Raw genomic sequence first — 12588 nt, forward strand, 5'->3', positions numbered from 1 at the left:
ATTAGCAAATCCCGGTCCATCCGACAAGCTTCCAAAACCATTGTAAACCTCTATCTATCTACCTTTAAAGAAATACCTGACTCTAAACAGGCCGCACACCCAGGCTACCATAGGTCTGTCGGTTTACATATTAACATAGCTTGGTGACCTAGTTATAGAAGGTATATCAAGGCATATAATGAAACTTGTGAAGTGTGCGTTTGGAATAAATCTTCTCAATCTGCTTCATTCAACAATTTCTCATACCCAAAGAAATATGGATTCACAGATCTATGGATTTCAGTAAAAGGATTTACTGTGATTTGGGTGGTGATCATGTCAGCAAAATGTCAATGTACAGGGTGAGTCAAAAGTCGCAGTACACCCTTTTATTTCAAAAATGTATGTAGGAATTGGGAAACCTGAATACTCCAGTAAGGTATGGGTGACGTGGTCTATCTTTTACCGTATGTACCAAACATGGGCGCCATCTTAAAATCGGCCTATCGGCCCAATTCCTGTAGGGTTTTTGAAATAAAAGGGTGTACTGCGACTTTTGACTCACCCTGTATTTCTTTGTCCCAATTACCACATTTACCTTCTGCCAAACAATTGACATGATATTTGTAGATCAAGTATCCTGGAATTTCTACCAACATAGGGCCTGATTCATTAAGGCATGCAAAAACAACGTGTTGTGCTTTTTGTTAAAGAAAAACGGCACATAATTCAGGCATATACACTGTATTCAACTACAAGCAGACCTGAAGAAACCCCACTTGATGAATACGGGTTAGGTATGCTCTGCTTATATTGCAAGTTTATATATAATAAATATAACATTAATATATTTATCATAATGTTATTAATGTCTACATAAAACACATTTTTACAGTTGCTCTTGATTGCAAAGATATGTTCTATTATGTATACGCGATCATCATCAATATCGTTCATGACTTACATCTGACCTGTAGTTGGTACAATTGATACGATTGAAAAACACATACCTTACAGATGCCCAAACCTTGAATCGGATGTTGCTGCTTGCGCTTGGAACACCTTTACTGTACATTGACTACGTGCACACGCCCCCTCCCTCCCCTGAAATTGTAGGCAGTCGGAATTGGATGTTCTTGCATTCACCAACGTACGGTCCGGTTCTGGGCATGTGCATTGCAATTTAATGCAAAACATGACAAGTATCAGCATTTATGTTCCTTTGTGAACCAGGCCCGTAGTGCCTCAGAAAAGATCCCAATTTAATTCAAAATTTTAGTAAGCTTTATTCAAATTATTGGGAATATACTTTTTGTATTCCATCTGAAAGCAATATCCAATCCTTGAAACAATTTTTAAGCTATTACACATCTGATCAATAATCTGATTTAGCCAAATATTTAGCATGGGCAGAATACGCTTATAATAATCCTCAGCAAGCTCCTAATAAACCTCTTCTTTCATTTTGTGTGTTGTAATCATCCCAAATCTTGTTAATTTTCCCCTCGCAGAAACCAGTTTTGTAGTTGAGCACCTCTCACAAATCTGGAATTTGGTCCGAATAAATATAATCCACTTCTCTTCAAAGGAATAGTAATCACAGAGAAGAACCTTTAAATTTGGTGACAAAGTTTGGCTGTCAACAAAAAACTTATAGTTAGAAATCCTGCTGATTGCTATCTTATATTTCCATCCACACACTCTAACTCCCTAATACTTTCATATTTCTCTTAAACTCTGCAAGGACACAATGCCAGTTGTTAGATAGATGGCTTCACTTTTTCCTCAAAAATACTGATATAAAGAGGGGTTCTTGATCCAGTTCCTTTGGCTGCAACACTTCAATGAAGTTTGGTCTGGTCTGTCCAGAGACTGGTGCTTGGGGTTCTAATGTGTCTGGACCCTATACAGTATTTGCGCATGGACAGTCTGATCTTTAGGATTGCATCTTCAATTTATTTCATTTGTGGACAAGGGACATGGTGTAATGTGACTCAATTTTTCATCCTGGAATGTATAATAATGTCATATAATGATCTCCATTGCAGCATTTTTTATGACCAACAATTTGTTTACCTGTTTAAGACTGTATTTTCATGCTTCCACTTTGGCAAATAGCTCGGACTAGATCACACCTAAACTGTTGTCACGGGCACTAGGAGTCTTTACCCAGGGATCACCAGGTGATAGGCTTACCAGAGCAATGTAGATGGTAATAGGGTACTCTGGTAGCTGGGTGATCACGGAACAGGAAACAGCAGATGATGAGATGCTCAGGAAAGTCTATGACTAGCAGCACTGGTAATATGGAGGTAATAGTACACGAGGAACTGTAGGACAAGGACACGTGAAGGTAGTCAGTGGTCTGCGATAGCAAGTTGTACCACTGCTATAGTGAGGAGGAATGTCCAACAGAAACGAGGAGGTGATGAGAGTCAGCGGTCTGCGGATAGCAAGTGGTACCGCTGTCTGAGTGAAGGAATGGAATCCAAGTGGAGGTATCCGGGGAGTCAGTGGTCTGTGATAGCAAGTTGTACCACTGCTATGTGAGAGGATACTGGAACAGGTGATACTGGAAACAGGGATCAGTGGTCTGCTACTAGCAAGTTGTACCACTGAATATATATGTGAGGAGGTGCACGGGGAGAGGCTGCAACACAGGATATACACAGGCACCTTATACACGATCCACAGTAACATGCACAATATATATATAAATGACTGAACAGGTCTGCAAATATAGAAAGTCTCTTGAAGTAGTCCAGCACAAGTTAACACAGTCAATGATGGCAATAGACTCAGCGGATAGCAGACTCCAGAGGAGAACCAACACAGTCCAGCAAGATATGCAATACACCAGCACAGTCAATGAGAAGTATGCATACCGTGGTTCAGAAGCAGGCAGTCAGATAGGAGTGCAGCGATACCTGAGCGGCAGGAGGCCGGCTGGATGAGAAGTCCCAGGATAGCTGAGGCAGCGGTCTAGTAGGTGCAGCGCACAGATAAGTAGACCAACAGGGACACGACTCCACAGGAATCAGTAACACGTGGAACTGGACTCAAGGAGGACCCAGGAGAGTGGAGATGATCCAGCAGAGGAGTAGTTGATGAGATATAAATCCAATGCTGACAGGAGGGTAGACCAGCGGGACACGTGAAGGTGTGGAGAGCGGGTCAGCAGTAGATGGGTGATAGCGCGGTCAGCAGCAGCAGGGCTCTGCGGTACACGGAGGTAACCAGTAGCAACCAATAGGTGTCAGTAGCGATGGAACACGGGAGAGCAGAGTAGACCAGGAGCTGTTGATCACGGAGAGTAGCGAATGGCAATGAGAGCAGCAGTCTCGAGGAAACACAGGAGAGCTGAGAAGAGACTGCAGTGCACAGGGGCAGCGGATAGGAATCAGCTAACTTGTCACGATGATGAACACAGGCGAGTTGTAGGCTGGAGGCTGTAGTGCACGGAAGCAGCGGATAGACATCAGCTAACAGTCACGATGATGAACACAGGCGAGTTGTAGGCTGGAGGCTGTAGTGCACGGAAGCAGCGGATAGACATCAGCTAACAGTCACGATGATGAACACAGGCGAGTTGTAGGCTGGAGGCTGTAGTGCACGGAGGCAGCGGATAGGAATCAGCTCACGGACTTGATGAGGAACAGGTGAGTGGATGTAAAGTAAAGGTTGGAGTGCACGGAGGCAGCGGGTAGGAACCAGCAAACAGTCACAGTGAAATATAATAGCGTGATGTGGATTAGAGGACTGTAGTGCACGGAGGCAGCGGATAGGAATCAGCAAACAGTCACAATGATATGTAATAGCGTTGAAGTGGTTTGGAAGACTGTAGTGCACGGAGGCAGCGGATAGGAATCAGCAAACAGTCACGATGATACAGTTGATGGTAGAAGTGGTATGGGAACCACAGTAGTAGAAGTGGTTTGGAAACCACAGAGGTAGAAGTGGTTTGGAAACCACAGGAATCAGCAGCGCTGAAAACACGAGGAATACAGGAACACCTTCAGAGACTCATAGGGAATGAGACTCCAAGATCAGGCAACGTGGTGTTGACCACAGGTGCTTAATATAGGGAGTGTTGCCTGATCTGCCAATTGAGTTAAAGGGACATACACTGAAGTATAGGAAAGGGCTGCGCATGCGCAGACCCTCAGGATGGAGGACGGCCACGGTTCCTAAATGTCCGGGAAGAGGCACTCACGGTCCGGTGAGTGACAACTGTATTGCTACAAGTACATCTATCTCACATCTGGACCTCTTTTGCACATAACATTGCACTGGTATTTTTGAAAAATCTAATAAGGATTTGTATACATTCCATTTCCATCCCCTCACCAGAACAACGGTGGCGGGTGCGGTCTTTCTTTCCACACTACTTGAGTGCTACCGCGTTTCTCTCATATCTGCATACTGGAGTTATTGGAATTAGGCAGCAAATAATGGTAGAGAAATGAGCTGACAGATAGAAAAAGATAGGCAATTAGACAAAAAATTTAAGAATTTTGACAAAATCAATAAGCATGTTTTTAAGGCACTGTTTCTCAACCATTTTCCATCATGTACTCACCTTATAACTCTTCTATAGCATCTGAGTCTGTGTTTAAAATAATATTTATCTGATTACAGATCCCCTTTAAGGTAATGACCTTGATGAATGGTATGAGTCAGGATGCTAATTATTGGTCTACCCGTGACAGTATATTTAATTGTCCTTGTATTCAGGTGTGACTCATCGAGACCTTGTGTTTATAAGCAAGCTTGCCTATGTTTCTCACAGATTACTTTTCCGTACTTTGTTATATAATTTATGACCAATGATGGCTTCATGGCAGCAAACTGATATTCATAGCCTGCTACATCACAGCTTTTTCAATATTGGCCCTAGCCACATTGTCCTTGACTTGATGGCACAAACGTGCATAAAAAGCAACTCTTCTTGAATTACATGGGATGTATTACAAAGGGTCACACAAAAGGCATGATGCATTAAGGAACGTAAATGCAGATACTTTCCGTATTTGCCTAAAATTGTTCTGCGCATACCCAGAAACAAACCATATGCCAGAAAACGCAGCAATGTCCAATTAATCTTCGAGCGCAAAGGACCCTTACTACAGACTACGAGTTCAGGGACGGAACGGGGAGGAGAATGGGTATATGCAGATAGTTAATGTACAGTAAGGGTATGCCAAGCTTAAACGCACACAGCAGCGTCCAATTCAAGCTTTGGTCATTCAATGGTACATGTTTTTCTATCACCAGCTACGGGTCTGGTGCAAGTGCCAAGTGATAATGATGACGGCTGTTTATGTATGCTAGAACATGTGTTTGCAATCAGGAGCAACTATAAAAATGCATGGTCTGTAAAGCAGACATTAATAACATCCTAATAAATATGCTTTATGGATTTTTTTTTTTATGTGTCGTGATTGATGACTATATTATTAATAGGTAACATTAACTGAATCTTTTTTTCTTCTGCACATTCTTTTCTGACTTTATATTCCACATATGTATTGGATGTATCCTGCTGTTATTTGCATGTTCAAGCAGAGCGGACCTAGACCCATAATTAAAAAACAAAACTAAAAAAAATAAAAAATACCACACACAATACGTTTGTTTTGCTGCCTTAATGAATCCGGCACAAAATGTCTAACTATACACAGCTCAGTTTATTTGATCCTCTAATCATAACATCCACCTTGTTCAACAGTGTAACATTTAAATTTTTCTAATGCAATACTGAATATATAAATAGGTACATATGGCTTGCAGCCATTGTGAGGAAACAAACGATCAGGCAAATGGACTCTTATAGCCTTTGTCCCACCCCACCGCAACCATTGGACTTTATTCAAAGTGTTTGCAAAAGCACAGGAATTTTGAGCGCTACTAGCACCCAACGTTATCCAGTGGTTCAGCATGGTTTAATACCGTAGATGTGTTTTAAACTTGTATCATGAATGTTGCTATATATTATGAATATACTGTATGCCAATATTGCGAAAGATTTTTTAAGGTAAACCTATGTTATTAACATAATTATGCACTTGACAATATGTATTTAATATTTGGCTAGTACAAGTCACATGTTGCAGTTTAAATGGTTAAAAGGCACCTTTTGTAATCTGCAAATGTGTATAATATATTAGTGTCTGGGCACATAGACTTTCTATGAGGAAGGCACCATTGTATTAAGATTGTAACCTGTAATTTATTTTGATATCTGTTGTAAATGTATCATTGGGTGAGGAATGGGTTATTGTCCACGGTTAACTTCAGGGCAAGCCAGTCTTTGCACCTCTAGTTATGTTAATTAGGCTATTGTAAGCAGTCTCTGATTCTATGGTCTTGGACAAGGTCTAAATCGAATAACCTTGCTTGTCCTTGCAATATGTGAATGTCATAAAATACAATGCTAATTATTTAATTGTAAAATATATGTTACATTGTGTGTGTAATGAAGTGATGTCATGTATTTGCTGGGGGAGGAAAGGTAAGAATAAAAGGAAGAAGTGAAGGTAATGATAGGCGGTAAGTATGCTCTAGACAGCTTAAGTGAAGAGCGTGTGGTGCAAGTGAGGGGGACTCATGTATTAGGGGTATGTTATGCACGTTTTGTCGCTATCCAATAACGATTGTCGAATCTCGATTTGTGTTTCAAACGCACAAATATTTATTCTCAAAAAGTAGCAGAATAATTCAAGCGAAATAATAAGTACAGCCATTACTTATCGCAGGCGCTCTGGATCCAGTGAACAGTCATTCAGGTCTGAAGTCTGTGGTTAAGATGACTGAACACTAGATGAAAAGCTCCTGCTTATATGCAAACAGAAATACAGTAAAACAATGCAGATGGTGTGGCTTGCTTCTATTGGTCCAGGCTTCAGGAAGGTCCAGGGGGTTGCAGATCATAGGCTAGTTCAAACTAAAGAATCCAAAGGTGGGGTCATCTCTCCAGGGGGTGTGCTCCGTTCTTCCCGCCAAAACTCCAGTTTCAACTAGTCTATTAGCATTTTATAGTCAGCATCATATTAAAGGTTTATTCCCTAACATCAATAACTAGAGTATGCAATGTGCGATCTCTTCGCTGAATGAACCGGACAGCTGCTGATGAATAGGGGATTAAAATGATATCAGACACGACACACTTCCTTCAACCTGAACCATATGTATTACTAATATACATATAACTTATATTACACATAAACACTACTATATTTTGACATAAATAACTATGTGTTGCAACTATAATTAATGTGTACTATTTACAGATGTGCGTATTTGTGCAACTGTGTGTAACTGTAAAAAACTGTTATTGCCACGTGTTGCGGCTGTGTACGCCCTTCCACGCCGCAGCATGCAATACGCATGCTTTCAGACAAAGACAACCAAGTTTGCTCGATATTAATTGAAATGACTTTATCCAATTTGCTGACTTAGTTTATTACACTATCAAAGGGTGTAACTGTCGATCATATAATCACCGTTTCAAGTTGAGGATTGTACAACACTTCTTCACAGACCATGACCTCGGTATCTCGCACCACCCTTTCAGTCTCGTTTTCAGTGTTTCCCCTAGAAGACTGTTTTCCACACTTCAACACAGTAGGAACACATTTGACACACAAACCAATTGCTAAGATGACACCAAGTATAAGGAGGAGCTTACCTACACTAGCAACCATTTCTTGTACCCACTCCCCTAAACCGGAGAACCATTTTACAGGGTTCAACCACGAGAACCAACCTGCCACCTTTTCCCCGACCTCATATAACGAAGAATTATGGTTCCTTCGAAATTCCCATTTCAGTTGCAGAATTTCATCCATCTTTCGGTCTAACCTCTTTGGGGTCATCTGTATTATTGGTGATGTACGTGCAACATTTGACACCAAACTGGGTGGCCAAAGTCACACAGTATCCACCAGTAATAGAGGTGAGATAATTCAGTACCAACCTATGTTGCACCAACTCCTTCTTGTACGCTTGTAGCTCCATTCCAGTATACCTGAAAGTGTCATCATACATCTCGGTGATATTGTCTATCAATTTAGCTAGGTCTTGAATATATTTAAAATTTAAAGTTCCCCGAGCGGTCCTGGTGAGATCTAGAGCAACCAGAACTTGAAAACCAGGGGTTTCACTAATCAATTTTGTAGCTATGGGTTCCTCACCAGGAATCATATTTCTCTTGCCACTGTGTTCATACTGTGTGTATGTATGGTGGGGATGTAGTCTTGTGAATACCAACCATTTCTTCATGAGCAATAGTCATGATTTCAGGAACCAGTTTACCTAAGAAACACAAGCCCTTGGAACACGGAGTCACCCACAAAGTACACATCATCAGGGAGAACATAAGGAACAGTATGCCCATTAATTATATCACATAAGGTTTTGACAAAACTACCAATGCCTAGTGTCTCCATTTGTTCAAGACACGTGTCAGCATGGATGACATTCTTACAATTACCTATAGAGACCTTTCCAATGGATACTTTCTTATGTTTAGTTACACGCCCTAATTTGTGGTGTCCATCAACATTCCTGCCTATTGGTGACCTTGCAAGTCTCCCTCCAAAATGAGTATGATGAGCCATTGTCTGATCTGATAGGTCAGCTTCCCAATCCTCCAGACGCTTTGCATGAGAGATATTTAGGCACAGTAAAGATCTGTCTAAGGAGTATTATCGAAGCTTCAGACTAGGGGACCTAGTGTTATTGTACTTCCCTTCTATGGGCCTCCCTCCCCTTAATTCGAGTACCTCAGAGATATTTAGTGGGAATGGCACTAGTCCTATGTTATGCTGTTCCTGAGGCACATGAGCGCACACCCAGCACTCAGTTTGGTTTAGAACCTTACCCACTAAGGAGTGATAATCTTCCAGAGGATGCCCGCCCACGTCCAGATTACTAGTGGACTGGCATCGCTGGATGCACTTCTCTTCAACTAGGGAGTCAAAGAACTTACAGATACAATACTCATCAGACAATAACCCCTCACACTGTCTCCGAGTTCCTGAGCTAGCAGACCTTTTCATAACCCCTGGACCAAGCTTGATAATGGGCTGTTCTGGGTATTCTAGTAACTTTTCCTAGATATCCATCTCATCGGTATCACTACCAGAACCTTCCTCTGTCCTCCATTCTCCTTCACAAAAATAGAGTGTCCTATAAAAAGTAAAAACAAGGAAAATCCTGGAACAAAAAGAAAAACAAAGATCGCCACTCCATCGCTGGAAAGATAGTTTTGAGGCAACGTCTCTGGCTCAGGTGTCTTGACTGCAGGCTTTAGATCTCCCGGAACAGGTTTACGAGTGATAGATTGGTGTCGTCAGTCTTAGCTTTATCTCGCACTTTCTCCGGGTTACTGACTTTCCTGCAGTGTGTGGAATGGACCCAAGTCTCTCTTTCTGCAACCTTTAGTGATGTGGTATTGGTCAGCAGCACTTGGTACGGGCCTTCCCAATGGTCTGTTAAACAACCTGAGCGTAAGAAATTGCGGATCATAACATAGTCCCCAGGTTCAACATCATGACAGTTCGTTTCTGACATACCAGGTGACAGCATTTTTAGTTTTTGTTGTTGTTGCTTTAGCTGTCTGCTCATTTTTATAAGATATTGTACAGTCACTTCATTATTGCACTTTAAGTATTCTTGCGGACTCGAGATCAAATTAGGTTGTTGGCCGAACAGTATCTCAAAGGGGGACAGATTAAGAGTAGGTCTAGGAGTGGTTCGGATGCTATGGAGGACTAGTGGCAAAACTTCAGGCCACGCCAACCCAGTTTCAGCCATTATCTTACCAAGCTTGTTCTTAATAGTACCATTTACTCTTTCCACCTTACCACTGGCTTGTGGTAGGTAAGTGGTGTGAAGTCTGCTACTGATTCCCATGAGCTTACACATATTTTGGAAATTATCACCAGTAAAATGGGTACCCCTATCACTTTCAATGATTCTAGGGATACCGAACCTACACACAAAGTCTTGTACAACTTTCTTTGCAGTGAACACAGCAGTATTAGTGGCTGCCGGATATGCTTCTACCCAACCGGAAAACACATCAATACATACGAACACATACTTTAGATTCCTGCAAGGTGGTAATTGGATATAATCAATTTGTTTTACCTGAAAAGGCCCATCTGTAGGAGGGATGTGGGATCGCTCAGTTGGAATAGATTTCCCCCATTGCCTTCTTACCAGCCTGAGAGGAAAATCCGGGAGCACACCAGTATGCTCTTACCAGTTTGCACATACCTTCTTTACCCAGGTGAGTCAGACCATATGCTGCTTCAGCCAGGCTTGGATAGTATGGTCTGGGAGCTACGGGCTTACCTTCTCTATCTCTCCAGAGTCCTAAGGACTCTTGACCACATCCCTTCGCCTTTTCCTGCAGGAAACACAAATCTTGCATTTCAATTAATTTCTGCAAGTCTAATGTCTGAAAAACCATCATAGTCTCGGTTGATACAGTCATAGGTTGCCCTGCTGCCCATTTAGCAGCTTCGTCTGCCCTGTTGTTGCCCAATGACACCGGGTCTTCTTCAGAGGTATGGGCTTTACATTTTATGACGGCTACTGTCCTGGTTAACTGTATCGCTGTCAAAAGTCCTTTTATGTGTTGTGAGTGTGCCACTGGCGTGCCTGCTGCTGTCGTAAAGTTTCTAAGATGCCAAAGGGCCCCAAAATCGTGCAATACCCCGAAGGCGTACCTAGAGTCAGTGTATATATTAGCTGATTTACCCATTGCACACTCACACGCCCTCCTTAATGCTACTAGTTCAGCCACCTGGGCTGAGTGAGGTGGGCCAAGGGGTCTAGCTTCTACAACATTCTGATCATCTACAACAGCATAACCAGTACATAGTTCTCCCGTCTCTGTCTGTCTATGACAACTCCCGTCTGTATAAAACGTAAAATCTACATTTTCTAAGGGCGTGTCACGTATGACGGGCCTGGCAGTAAAGGTCTGGTTCAGGTATTCCATACAATCATGCGTATCAGTACTCTTGCCAAACTCATCATCAACCAGGGTCTCCTCACCTCCCACCCTTTGTGTCTCTCGAGATACATATGGAAGGTATGTAGCTGGAGTTAAGGTGCTACATCGTTTGATGGTGATGTTTGAGGTGCCATCAGAGCTAGCTCCCATTTTGTGAATCTAGCTGAAGAGACATGTCTTGTTTGAGCTGAATTTAACAGAGCTGATACAGCATGGGGTGTATAGACAGTTGAATCGTGTCATAATACTACGTCCTCGCTCTTACTTACCAGAAGAGCTGTTGCTGCTACACTTCTGAGACATGTTGGGAGTGATTTTTCCACAGTGTCCAATTGTGCACTGTAGTATGCTACCAGTCTGCTAGCGTCACCATGTTTCTGTGTAAGGACACCTGCTGCACAACCATCAACTTCCGTACAGTATAGCTCAAAAGGCTTTTCATAAGCAGGTATTCCCAATGCAGGTGCTCTAGTCAGACTCTCTTTAAGATTAAAGAATGCTTGCTCTGACTCCTCTGTGTGTACGACACGTTCTGGTTTTGAGAATGAGACTAGCTCCTGCAGTGGTAATGCCAGAATAGAAAAACCTGGGATCCAGGATCTACAGTATCCACACATCCCCAAGAAGGTACAATTTTGCTTCTGGCTCTGCGGCAGAGTCATGTGTTGTATTGCTTCAATTCTGTCCGTTGTCAAGTGTCTTAGCCCCTGGGTGAGACAGTGTCCTAAGTATTTGACCTTAGTCTGAAATGGCTGTAACTTGTCCTTTGCCACATTGTGCCCTGTTTGCAAGAGAAGGAGCAACAACAATTTAGTATCATGTAAACATGACATAAAAGAATCAGAGCACAACAATAAATCGTCCACATATTGAATTAGAACCGACCCATTGCTAGGCTGGAAGGATTGTAAACAGTCATGTAAGGCTTGGGAGAAAATACTGGGGCTGTCAATGAACCCCTGGGGAAGTCTGGTCCATGTATATTGCACCCCCCTGTAGGAGAATGCAAATAGGTATTGGCAGTCAGGGTGAAGAGGGACTGAGAAGAAAGCAGAACAGAGATCAATAACAGTAAAATGACTAGCAGACGGTGGAATCTGCATGAGGATGACAGCTGGATTCGGCACTACGGGGAATTGGCTCTCAACAACTTTATTAATTCCCCTTAAGTCCTGAACTAATCTATAGCCCCCTCCCCCCACTATTCTTCACAGGGAAAATGGGACTATTAGCTGTGCTCGATGTACAAATTAAAATCTCTTGTTGCAACAGCCTCTCAATAACAGGATATACCCCTAATTTCACCTCCGGGTTTAATGGATACTGTGGGATTTTTGGAGCTTTCCTACCACTTTTTAGATTTACCATCACAGGAGCTACATTTGCCATCAATCCAGTGTCCTGTCCATCTCTGGTCCATAGGGACCCCGGTATTTCCAGCAACATCCCCTTTACTTGAGATGGACTTTGTTCTATAATGGTAGAGTGCAACCTTTGAGGGGTGTCTAATATATCCTGTACCTCATGCACGACCTTCTCTGGTATATCTAGGAATACACCATCTGGGGTACAGTATATGACAC

Source organism: Mixophyes fleayi, chromosome 9 (genome assembly GCF_038048845.1).
Source record: "Mixophyes fleayi isolate aMixFle1 chromosome 9, aMixFle1.hap1, whole genome shotgun sequence".
NCBI classification, from domain to species: Eukaryota; Metazoa; Chordata; class Amphibia; order Anura; family Limnodynastidae; genus Mixophyes; species Mixophyes fleayi.